This window comes from Xiphophorus hellerii, chromosome 5, assembly GCF_003331165.1.
Source record: "Xiphophorus hellerii strain 12219 chromosome 5, Xiphophorus_hellerii-4.1, whole genome shotgun sequence".
In the NCBI taxonomy this organism is placed as follows: domain Eukaryota; kingdom Metazoa; phylum Chordata; class Actinopteri; order Cyprinodontiformes; family Poeciliidae; genus Xiphophorus; species Xiphophorus hellerii.
In genome coordinates this window covers 19,082,973-19,096,717 of record NC_045676.1, presented here as the reverse complement: position 1 = coordinate 19,096,717, position 13,745 = coordinate 19,082,973, and positions in this window count along the sequence as shown.

Here is a 13,745-nt window from a genome sequence, read left to right as displayed (position 1 = left end):
TATACTGTGTATGATCAGATGGTTAAATAAATCATGAGCATTAAGAAGCGTGGTCAAAATCCCCAAGGTTTAAATTGTGTTGTGGTCAAACAGCTTCTGTAGACTATGCAAACAATGGTGTTTCATAAAGTATTGGAGGAAATTCAGAGGTAGTGGTGCAGTAAAGCAGTTTATTTTAAGTGTGTGTGAGGGACAAAAGAGGGGGTCGGGGTGAGGCGGAGGAAGGGGAAGTGAGTATGGCAATAGATCACTGAAATCACAGTGGTTTTGTCATTTTGATTGGTGAGAACAACATTAAAAATTGAAACACTCAGCTGTCTGAGATATGTGATAATATAACACAAAGCAGTGCATAATTGTGAAGTGGGAAGAAGAAAAGACATGGTTTTCAAAATGCTTTTGCAAATAAAATCTGGAAAAGTGTGGTGTGCATTTTTGTTCAGCCCCCTTCACTCTAATACAAATAAATAAAATTTGACACAATAAAATTTTGAATAGCCTAAGTAATCAGAGATACAGATAAGAGGCCCATACTAGCCCCAAATTATTATTATTATTATTTTGCCAGTAAATTGTTTAAATAGGTTACTAAGGGTTCTATAATTTTCTCTGTGTGAATTTTGACATTTTCAGTTTTTTAGTTCTGCATTCTTTTGCCTAAAATTGTTTTAGTGCTGGTATCCTTATGCCTAATGGTTCCTAAGCAGTTGAATCCTCATAACGGTATGGCTTTTTGTCCCGCTTTACATCACTCAGTACCACGTTCGGCTCAGCTTGGAGACTGCACCTCTGAGGAGGCAGAGCTTGATGAGGACAGGCACTTAGGCACCCCCGAATGGCTGCTATGGGACACTAAAGGATTTCTCAAACATGCATGAACATTATGACATTATATAAAGCTCAAAATAGTTGATTTTAATCATTCTGAAAACCGTGGATCCACACAAAGGGCTGAACAAAAATGCATGCCACACTTTTTCAGCTTTTATTTGTAAAAACATAACGGCAACAGATAATCTCATACTGAGTGAGCAGGTGTTTAAATAGGCAGAAGCACAGGTGAGAGCAATGAGTAATTAACAGGAATGGGAGGGGTTGTTAGGAGGAGAGCAGCATGAGACATGGCAGGAGGCAGAAAATGGATGAGTCATGACATTTGCATCCTTACTGAGCAGAGCACAGAGTTGTAAATGTTTCTTTAGTAGTACATACATTTTTTCATACCTTTCGTTGGTATCAGTAAATGGCTGTAGGGCACTGTAGGACAGGCAACCATTAGTAGCTTACTACATTTGCCAATTTACCTCTTTTTATTGAATATTGTCATCCATATATCTGTACAGTTAAAAGCTCAACATTTTTCAGTTTGAAAGCTTTCAGTTATTAACTTGGTAGTGACTTTTTTTTTTTTAGAAGAACTCTGCAAAAAAAAATAAAAAATCACATATTCATGTTCAAAATTAAGAATAACTTCAACTTCATTTAAAGTGGGTTTCTATCTGAAGACAGCTTTTTCTATCTATTGTTCAGGTAGCTCCTCTGAAAGAGACTTCAAATTAGTGTGCCACGTATGAAAACAGCGAAACCTTAGTGTTGTCAAACCATACTGCCAACATCCCTTAAATTTAGTATTGAATCAGTATTGTGAGACAAACTATTTAATTAATGTCTGACACTATCCTGTACTCCCTGGTACCATTGCACATATAACCTTGAAATTAAAAATGTCATTGTTGAATGCCATTCCACAGACTCCAGTTCTTCCAGTTTCTAAGAGGAAAACAAAGATGTCAAAACCCAGATCGACAACATATTGATCCCTCTTACACCACACATGAATATTATGAATGTTCTCTTGTAAGTTTTATATTGTCAAACCAGCAATTTGATAAATTTAAAAAACAAAATACTGAAGAAAATAAGAGAGCAAGAGACAAACATAATGCATAATGCTTCTCTTCTGGGATCTGGGATTTTAGAACAGATTTGAAGTCTTAGCCTGTGGAAATCCTGCTGTGAAATTATGTTAATCTCACCCTAAGAACAGTCAGAAGCTTTATCCAAAAATGCATTTTTATATTAGTTTTTATTAAACTGTTTTATCCATAGAGGATTTTTTTTTTTTTTTCCCTGAAACATCCGATATGGCATCGGAAAAAAAAAAAAAAAAGAACTTTGATTTCAGAAAGTGAATGTACCAATTGATGATTATGGATTTTTGTGATGGAATGTTCTTCAGTCAAGCCCCAAAGTTCTTTTGGAAAGTCTTTGAAGCTCTGCTCTGTCAAGGCAGAAATATTCACAGTACCATTCCCCTTTAAGGCTTCAATTGATTTGAGCTGCTTGGGGAGTTTATAGACAGATCTGTAAAGTGTGTGGGTGTCCATGTCACTATAGACTGATTCCATGTTGGAAGGTTGCACTTTATGCTAGAACCACTGTTCTTTCATGCTGAGGCACAGAGAAGAAGCCACAAATAGCTGTCAGGAGAGGTTTTTTGAAGTTTTCCAGTGACAAGTGTCTTAAATATTGATTTGTCTAACTTTTAAACATAACCATTCATGATTTGAAAAATGCAAAAATGGAGCTATCTTTAGTGAGTGTCATTGCCCACTCTTATCTCACAGTTTGATTGGATCTACTCATAACTACTCTGGCTCTTCCTGTTGCTATTAACAACACTGAGGTACACAATGCCTTTTTGCCTTTTATGATCAAGGCAATCATTACTTTTGTGCCCAGTTGCACCCTCAATTAAATTAAGAGGCTGTTTGTCCTAGGTTTAAAAAGCCTATGACTTCCTCTTGGGACTTAATCTCATAAACCACTATGGCCCACTGACATCATCACTTTAAGCCACCAGGCAACACACTGCATTTCAGGCGAGGTAAAATAGATGCACTTTTTACTCAGTTGTGCTGTGACATAAACATCTGACACTGAGGTGGCATATTGGTATTTTCTTAGTGTTTTCCCTTCCCCCAATAGGAAACAAATTTGGCATATTGTGGTGTAATTTGTAAAATACTCTAAGGATAAAACCTACAGAATGTACTGAAAGTGCCGATTATTGTTACAGATAAAACCAAGCTGTTATTTTGCACAAATAAAAAAAAATATTTTGAAATCACAACAAACTGCTCATCCATTCAATTTCTTCTGCTTTTTCAAGGTCGTAGCAGGCTTGGAGCAGTTCATCTTTTCAGGTTTGAAAATCCTGGCTGAGAGGCTTTTTAGCAAAAGAAGACTTGCATCGCTTTCTTTTGATATAGAACTTTGTGACAAATTAATTTAACACTTTCAGACTTTGTTTTAATATGGTAAATTAGTTGGATAGGAAAAAAAGATCATTTGCAAAAGGCAAAAAACCCCAAAAACCTTTACATGTGAGATCTTACTTTGATTGTTTGATATCCTTTTCTGTCCGTTTTTTTTTTTTTTTAAGTCGAGACAAAAGCCAGAGCTACACCTTAAAACGTTTGTAGCACATACCCTTTCCTGGAGTAAAAAGTAGCATATAATGTGCCTTTATTTTAGTTCAAATGCATTTTGGGATGAGTTTTCTGTCAAAGATCAATACAATCCTCCTGAGCTCTTTGTGTGAATTAGAAAATCTGAGCCAAAGAAAATAACTCATTCCAAAAGCAAAGACCAGTTTGAGCCCAAATGTCCATGTCCATATTAGACTTGAAAAGATTGATTTTTCAAAAGATAACAAAATAATATTTTAGATATTTATCTATATTTAGTCCTTTACGGCCGCAAGCGCACAACACACACATTAACTGCACACAATTTTCGAAATATTACCCATTTCCATTATTGGTGATACCAATCACTGAGTCAGGTGACTTTTATACAGATATCAGATCAAACTAGGTGTGAACGAACTGCTAATATCTATTATTTATTGACCTCACGTCACTAGATTTCCTTATAGCAGACTGCGGGGAGATCATTAAAACTGATGCATGGTCAAAAAAGGTGACACAAAGCAACTAAAACTGCCAATGTGTGAAATGACGAAGGGATAAATTGACCAACATTCACAAATACTGATATGTGGGTGTTTTGCCTAGGAGTAAAGAGCAAAATCTGCTCTTCAGCGCTTTGACCCCGTTTCTACCTGCGTCATCTACCTTGAGGAAATATGTTAACGGCATCTGGGTGACTGGGCTTTCACTCAAAACCTCTTATCCAATGAAACTGAGCTCTGAAAAGCTCTTCCCACTACATGCTTTTCTGTCAGAACTGCATTTCTAAAGTAAGCATTGTCCTGGAAACTTGAACCCAACCAATAGAATAAAAGACAAAACAAATCAAAATTCACAGTTACTTTTTTTTTTTGCTAAGTGGTTTTACAGGCTGCACAGTGAAACGGTTGGCACCACCGTTAACTTGCAGCAGGAAGGTGCTGGATTCAATTTCCAGTCAGGATACTTTCTTGGCGTTTCCATGTTCCATATTCTGCATACGTGAGTTCTTCCATTACCTCCAACAGTCCAAAAATATGACTGTTAGGTTAAATGGTCTCTCTAAATTGTTCTTAGGTATGAGTGTATGTGTGCATGATTGTTTGTCCAGTGTGTGTTGTACCCCATTTCTTCCCCAATGACTGCTGGAGATGGGCACCAAAACTCAGATAAAAATAAAATGTATATGGTGCCATTAGTAATACTTAGCTTTATAAAGAGTGGCTTGCTTGGAGGGTGGTATGTGTCCTATTGACTGTGTTATATCTTTAGGCTGCATTACTGTTGCATAGACATACCACCCCAGACTGGAGGGCAGGCAGGCCAGGGATTACCCTCATGGAACAAAAGACAAAAACATCAACGTGTTTCTGTGATGCTCACAACAAGGGATTAGAGGACTCCCACAGACAGGATTAAAACAATACCTAGCATTTTCTCTGTTGTTCTACACTAATCTATTGCTTCTTATGTTAAGAGATGCTATATTTTATTTGCTTTCTCTCTATGTTTGCAGCATTTTTTCCTAGCCTTCTCATCCCTGCTTTTTAATGGTTAACCTGTGTTTTGGCCTTATCCCTGCTTTGGCAGGATTATGTCAAGCCTTCTTAATCCCCAAATTCAACCTTTTGCTTCTTTCTCTGAAAAGTGCTATAATTTGAAAATCGATAAGTTCAGATTGGAAAGTGGGAGTACTTTTAATGAATCCAATATTTTCATTTGATAGGTCATCTAGAGTTTTAAAAACCTAGCAGCAAGTCATGATGTAATGGAATGATGGTCCCATAATGACATTTATGGGACCATCTTTTATGACCTTTGGAGACTTTAGCATCTTATAGGTAAACTTGGTTGGGCAGCTAAACCTGGGTTCTCATTTATAAACATGGCATCCGCACAAACAGGGCTTGAAATTGGCCCTTTCTACTCAAAGGTTGTAATCTATAAAAAACCGAACTTAACAGGAGAATACACATTCTTTTTTGCAAACTCTATCCCATTCATGTGCTCATTTTGGAGATGGGAAGCTGGCGAAACAAATTGTGATGTGGAGGATGGAATCTAGACTGCATCAATTCCTCTGACATTAAATTTCACTTTATATCAAACTCTAACCTTGGATCAATTTTTCAATAAGAATTCAAAAAAGCGGTGTTATTTTTCCACTGGTGAGCCTTAGCCATAGGATCTTAAAAGGTCTGTAAGTCAACTTAAATCTTAAATCAAAGTCAACACAATATTTCATGCAAAAATTGTTTACAGCTCTAAATCCTTCTCAAGCAATAACACTGCAACAATCAAAAGCTTTAATAATGAGGGGTACACCAAACTAAATGTTTAGGTATAAACAAGGCAAATATCCTTTCAAAAAGAGGAGAAATGTTGCTTTCACATGCACTTGATGTAACATGCCTAAGTGTAATTTTAGCTTTCTTAAGTTAGACTTAAGTTAGGCTAAACTTAAGAAATTTCCTCGTTTTTTCCTAAGTCAAAAAAATATATCAAATAAGATTTGTCTCTTCCAATCAAAGAAGAAAGCACTTTATTACTTACTAGAAAGAATGACAAAAATGAATTGGCTTTGAGGTGCTGTTCTAAAGTTGTTGATTATCTCACCATGGTGACAGACTCCCTCAAAATACATGGTTCATGGACTTTTTACCCAATTTGTCATACGGATTATGGGATTTAGACAATATTCACTGAATATATCTGTTGCAAAAAATGAAGCAGGGACAAGGGCCGTGTTTGTTGTTTCCTGAAGTTGGGTGCAAATGCAATTAGCAAATAAAAAGATTGAGTGATAGAGTTACAATCGCTGTGACAACCCGAGATGACAGAGGATGTTGACACAGCTGATATGTGGGGATGAGACGACTGGGCTGTGACCACACTGATTGGTCTGATGTAATTGGAATGTTGACAAAAATAAACACTGGTTGTTGAGGGCACAAATTATTCTAAATGCTAGCCTGCCAGGCAAAAGCAATCATACCCAAACAAGCCTCAGAGCTATCAGTAATCACCTTTTACTCACTGAACAAAACAACACCAAAACCAGAGATGTTTACACGTAGATAAAGCCCTCATTTCAAATCCTAGCCAAAAAAAACACAAGAGCTTTATTCATGGGTGTGATTACAAGGGGGAAATAACAGCAAGTGTAATCAGAAAAAGAGCAACCTCCAAGGCAGGTGTAATCAAACACAGAGTGCCTGGAGGGCAACAGCAGCAATAATCAAATACACACTGTCATCGGTGCTTGTTCATCAGGCTATGGAGGGATAATAATATGATGAGGATGAAGAGATTCTTCCACTCAGGAGCTGGTGGGGAGAAGCAGGGACACAAGAGAACCACACGTTGGGAGATGCTTAGGGTGCTTTTTTTTTTTTTTACCCCTCCAAGGGGGTCTTTTTGTGGGCTCTAGTGTCCCTTATATGAAAGTAGGCTGACAGGAAAGGGGGAAGACATGTGGCAAATATCGTCGGGTCCGGGAGTCGAACCCGCGACGGCCACGTCGAGGACTCAAGGCCTCCAAACGTGGGTCGCGTTATCCCCTACGCCACCACTGCACGCCCCTGCTCAGGGTGCTTTTTGACTGCAAAGACTTAAGATGCAGTATAATTTTCTGACAAGAAACGGCAACAAAAAGAAGCGAATAATAAGATATCTGCCAATTACATCCTGAAAGGATCTTTATTTGTAACCAACCGTGGCTGACGCCCAGTTATAATTCTTAAATCTGCATATCTCTCCACTAAACTGTCATTCATTTGTCTATTTTTTGACCTTCAAATCTATCATTCACTGCCATGGCATACAGCATCTCTGGATTGACACTTCTGATGAGCCGTGGGGGGCTTACGCTGCTGTCAAACAGACTCTTTGTGACAACTCGACACTTGTGGGTATGTTCAGTCTCAAAGACCCGTGAAAGGAGAACACCAGTGCAGAAGAGAATTGATGCTGAAACACTGTCTTCACTTTTTTTTAGTTACTGTTTCATAATTTGCATTGTGATTCGGATAAAACAGATTTTTTTAGTGCTCAGTACCATTTGCTTTGGTCACACAGAAATGCTCGTTTTATTAACAGTGCCGTAACTCTTCTATCATCCCCATCAGCTATTGGTGTCTTGGTCTTCTCCCAAATCTTCCTGACCTTCCTCAAATAAACCTATCAGCTGTAATCAAGACCAATCTCATCCTTTCTCCTACATTTACTCTGACATATACACAAAGTGCAAGGCACACACAATCATAACAGCGGTGTCAACCTTTCATGCAGGTCTTTTCTCTCCCTCATGGACTTTTAGGCAGGGACACTCTGTGCCAAATTACTCTGTGCTATCAGTTGCAACTCCCTAGGACTTGTTTGTCTCTTCCAAAGATCATACCTGCTTATACTGATAACTGCATGGTGATCAAATGTTCTCAATGGACAACCTAACAAACCATCCTTATCAGTTTAAAGGACAAGTAAATTTTAGATTTTTCTAACATAATAATGACACTCAAAACTTCCATATGGACAAAGACTCGGCAGATCTTACCACCCTTCCTTGAAGCCTGTGGCTCTAACGACAGAACAAACAAATTATTTTTAAGGGAAAAAGATCATTTCAATCAGAGTATATGGAATGAACAAGTGGCCACTCATTTGCAGTACAAAAATGAATAAGGTGATTACTTTTGTAACAAAGACAACCTATGCAAGAAATGTGGGCGAGTTCAGTGGGATTAACCACAAGTGAAGAGGCTGGATCTCTTCTAACCCATCTAAACCAGGCTCACTGTTATTATTGATGGTGAGACAAAGTGGAATCTTAGATTTAAAAGAGGGAAATGTTCAAACTAAAGATAAGTGTCTGCTTGGACTGCTGCCAGCATCAGTTGTGTGGAGCTGTAGTTTCAATGCAGTCTTCTTCAGGTAGTGGCAAAAAAAAATGTTCATCAACATAATTAGTCACAACCCATCTGTTCCTGGAAAAGCTTTTAATAAGATTATTTTATGCTAAAGCTCAGATGGCTAGTCTTATTTTCGACTGAGTACAGTACATTGGGTACACACATAGAAGATTGTACAATAGTGTGAATCCAAGGTTTCTTCCAAAATGCAGTCTTTTACTTAGCCTTGAAGACATTCACGTGCATGTCCTCACCAATGCAACCTGTGGAGAGTTGCAAGCAAGGAGAAACAAGTCTGTTGCTCGCCAAGTTTTGCTGCTCTATGACAACGATCCTCATAACCAGGCCTCGAGGGCCGGTATCCTGCAGGTTTTACACCGTGTTCCAAATTATTATGCAAATTGGACTTAAGTGTCATAAAGATTACATTTTTGTTGTGCTATTAAATTTATAGATGGTATTGTGTGTCAGGGCTCTTTGAATCACTATAATTAATTTCAGAGAGCTTGGTTGATTAGTTTGTCTGGTGAGCTCAATTAAAGGAAATCTACTTAAGAAGGATGTTCTACATTATTAAGCAGGCCACAGGTTTCAAGCAATATGGGAAAGAGAAAGGATCTCTCTGCTGACGAAAATCATCAGATAGTGTAGTGCCGTATGACAAGATATGAAAACATTAGATATTTAGCGAAAACTGAAGCGTTATCGTACTGTGACAAGATTTATGGCTGATTCAGAACAAAGATGGGTTTGTAGAGATAAAGGCATAATGAGGAAGGTTTCTGTTAGACAAATTCATCGGATTAAGAGAACAGCTGTTAAAATGCCCTTACAAAGCAGCAAACAGTTATTTGAAGCTGCTGGTGCCTCTGGAACCTCAAGGTGGAGGATCCTCCAGAGGCTTGCGGTTCATGAACCTACTATTGGGGTGGCCCAACTATTGGGGTGTACCTACTATTGGGCCATCCCAATAGTAGGTACACACTACAGTATGTGTACTGTAGTGTGTACCTACTCACAGTGCTTGTGAGCACTGTAACTAGTGCTTACGAGCAGAAACGGTTGCAGTGGGCTCAGCTGTACATGAAGATTAATTTTCAAACAGACCTGTTCCCTGACAACTGCTGTGGACTTTCTGGATAGATCACTTTCTTTCATGGTTCAAAAAGAAGAGCCGTAACTTCAGTAGCAAAATCATCTTCCTGCATGACAATGCACCATCTCATGCTGCAAGGAATACCACTGTGTCATTGGCTGCTATGGGCATAAAAGGGGAGAAACTCATGGTGTGGTCACCATCCTCCTCTGACCTCAACCCTATTGAGAACCTTTGGAGTTTCGTCAAGCAGAAAATCTGAGGGTGGAATGCAGTTCATTTCAAAACAGCAGCTCTGGGAAGGTATTCTGACATCCTGCAAAGAAATTCAAGCAGAAACTTTCCACAAACTCAGAAGTTCAATGGATGCAAGAATTGTGCAGGTGATATCAAAGAAGGTCCTATGTTAACAAGTAACTCGGTCTGTTAAGATGTTTTCGATTGAAATTCCTTTTGATTTTAGTACATGTGACCACTTAATGCTGCACATTCAAAGAATGACCGTTTGCAGTTCTTTATAATCCATAAAATGTTTAGAAAATCTGCTGTGCGTAATAATTTGGAACAGTGCATTTTGAGTTTTTTATTTTTGAAAAAAATACTGTTCTCATGGGTTTAAGATTTACTTTGTTCAGTAAATCTTATACTGAACAAAGTATAATATAAAATTATACTGACCATCATTTGCATTGACCATTTAAGAAAATCAGAGTAAATATCACTTGCATAATAATTTGGAACACGATGTAGATGTCTCTGCTTTAACACACCTGGGTCAAAATACTCAGATCATTACCAAGACTATAAAGAACTTGACTGCACTGAGAAGGTAACTCAGCCATTTGATTGAGACATGTTGATCCAGGGACACAACTAAAAATTGCAGGACACCGGCACTCGAGGCCTAGATTTGAGGCCCCCCGCTCTATGACATCACTGAGATTCTCGGTGTGACTCCTGGCTGTGCATGAAAATGGGTTAATGCTGTGTATTCTGGGATTTTTAGTTTTTGCTAGTTTCTTTTATACTCTGCTTATAGTTCAGTCATTTTTGTCCCGCCCATTATTGGGGCCAGCAAAAGCTCAACACAATTAAAAACTAAAACTAAAAACGATGAAAATGGAAATGAACTTAGCTGCACATTTAATTCCTTATGCCAAAGCATCTATATTCTGTCTTCAGTCTGGTCTATAATCAGTTTCTATTAATTTATATAGTGATTTATACTCATTTACATGAGTAGGCATTTTATCAATTACTGTTTATCATTGAAGTCATAGTTCAGTGAATTCTCTGTCAAGGTGTTATGGTGAGTAATAATTAGCTTAACAAGCATGCCGACATACGGGTAGGAAAGCGATAGCTAGCAAAATATTTATTGCTTATTTAAACATATCGAGCAGCTGCCTTTGCAAAATCCCAAAAAGTCTTAAAGTTATTGTGGCAGATTAAATTCTAAATTTCCTTTGTAGAAGAGTGGACCCACTGACACATGATGTTCCTCAGAAGCAGTGGAGGATCAAGCACTCGGATGCATTAATTATGTATAGAGGGTCAATCCAGCAATGACAAGAAAATAATTAGAAAAGAAAAAAGCTCTTTAGAAAAAGCCTTATCTCAAAAACATTAAGTTTTAGTGACATAATTTAGTAAAAAGAATGTTTAATTCTTCTTTACTTGACATCACATTTATAAATCTTAGTCAATAGTCATCTTTACAGTCCCTCTAGTCCCCTCTAGGAGAAGTTCTTGTTCTTTTGGCATATGTTCTGTTTCTACTTAAGACTGTCGGAATGAGATTCTCGCAGCATGCTAACCCTGAGGAAAGATGCCATAATTTGAAGATGTTTGGAAAAAAAAGATTAAAACAATAAATATATTGCATTTTTACATATAGGAAAAGCAATGATTATTCTAAGTGTTACTATAATAATGTTACATACAGTGTATTTCAGCTGTTATAATGTAATATACATCATTTATTGACTGTTATTTTGATCTTAAACAAAATTATGGATGAAATTATAGACTTAAGCAATATTATCAACAACAACTTCAATTCAATACTGTTTTAAGTGCTTATTGCACATACAATTGTAACTTTTACCATTCTGATTAACACTGTATTATCAGATTATGCTAGTTGGCCTTAAACTTAAATAGCCAGCCTGCTGTCCACTGCTTTATAGACATCCTGACACAATTGTCTGCAGGGGGAAATATATATTAGTTTTCTTTTAGCTAGTGTGCGCAGAGACATAAAGGGGAAAAGCAGCCCTGTGTTACATTATTGTCAAAATAGTCCAAGAAAAAGCTTTGGTCGCTCCTACATGAAATAGGATCCATGTGAGATAAATTTGGGGGGAGAAGAGGATTTTGAAAACACAACTTTTTAAAAGGTTGGGATTACTTGATACAGGAACAATTAACCATGGTAATTGAAGGATCTGGGACCATGCTGAAAGAAGTGGTATTTACATGTTTCCAGTGCATTTCCAATTTTGTCAAATTCACAGATAAATGCTAACAGTAAGCTTTTTTTCCCATTTTTGCATTGATTAATGGAAGAAAAACAAGAACTATAGTAGTAAAACACTGTTGTTTAGAACATAAAAAACAGTTTAAAGCACTATTAGAAGAAATATTTTGAAAGAATATTAGGTGATGTAGACAAGCTACGTATTTTTAAAAACCTGCAGATACAACCAGTCTTTAATAACTCTGGTCCTCTGTGTCTCATAAAAAAAAACTCTCATATTTACACATATTAGCATGAACTGTATCTCCCAGGAGCATTCTGCTTGCTGCTCCCCCTCAATCCCAAGGCTAGATTATCTTAGAAACAGAAGGGGGTGGGGGTACATGCACTGAAGAGAGTGCAAAGGGAGCTTGGTTTTTGTCAGTGGGTCACATGGTGGCAGCATGGTTAACTAGCTAATATGATTAAATTTAGCAGAGGCATAAGTCACATTGTCAGCCCACATCAAAGTCTACCCGCTACTGTGAGAGCAAAACTGTCCCTTTGTGCAAACCAGAGATGAGAACAGGAGGGCCAGAGGAAAGAAAGAGCAATGTTTCAAACATAAAACAGACACTTAACACAGAGAAACATGATGCAATAATGAAGCAAGGGAGGTGGAAGACGTGCTATCTTAACCTGTCAAGTGAAATATGTGACCTGAAAGTAGCAGTTAATAGCAAATCTATGTTTTTATGTACAAATGAAGGGCTATTGACAAGTACTTATAGTGTCAAGTATGAATACACCCTGCTGACCTTGTATTTGATTATCTGCTGTGGGACTTAGAGTTAGAGGGCTCAATTCTCAGCTGGTTTATTGAAAGGCCTGAAACATCTAAATTGACTTCAGCGTAGATTAAACCAATTGACCCAGAGTCTGCCTCAGAAGTAGTGGCAGATAAAGTATTCAGAAGGTTTACTCAACCTTACTCATTGATACCTGAGTGAATTTAAGTATTTGTAATAACATGTAGTTAGGGAAGCTTTGTTATAGAGAAAAAAAAATACTGTTTTTTTTGTGGTGTCTAAAAATATCTCATTTATGAAGCTATTCAGATTCACAGAAATATTTCTTACTCCCTCAAGTAAGAAATGTCTTTATAAAATCTGAAGTCAAAACACTTGTAACTGAGAAAAGTATATGGTTAAATTATAGTTACTCTTGGAATTGTTCATCGGAGCCTGAAATTCACTTCTTAAAATTGAATGGGGAATTCTCCCTTTACATGCTTCATATTGTTGAGATTTAACCACTTGGGAGTGGTGGTGGTGATGCCAGGGCGGCGGGAAGAGGGTCTTATATTCTCTAATATGCAGCTCTAATATGTTGTCCCTTTCTGCCTTCCAAGTTATTATTGTAGCTCTGCCACCTGATCGGTTTCCTCTGCTTCATCTCTTCCACTTAACAACAGTTGAAAGAAAAACTTATTTGCAAGCTTGAAAAGCTACTCAGGAAGAACTGGTATGGCTTGCGAGATTAATTATAGATCTTGTCACATTTTTACTTCATTTGAAGACATTTATTACTTGTTCCTTTATATCTTTTTCCCTATTGGTTATCCGCTGCATCTATTGCTCTCAATTGTTTTCATCCTATTCAGTTGTATCTTTCTCCATAAGGATGCATGTTAGAAATAACTACATTGTATTTAGCGAACAACTGAAAACATTAATTTAACAGCGCTTCTTCAAAGAAGGATTTCGTCCTTGAGAAGATGCAAAACCAACTCATGTAATGTAGAAGAA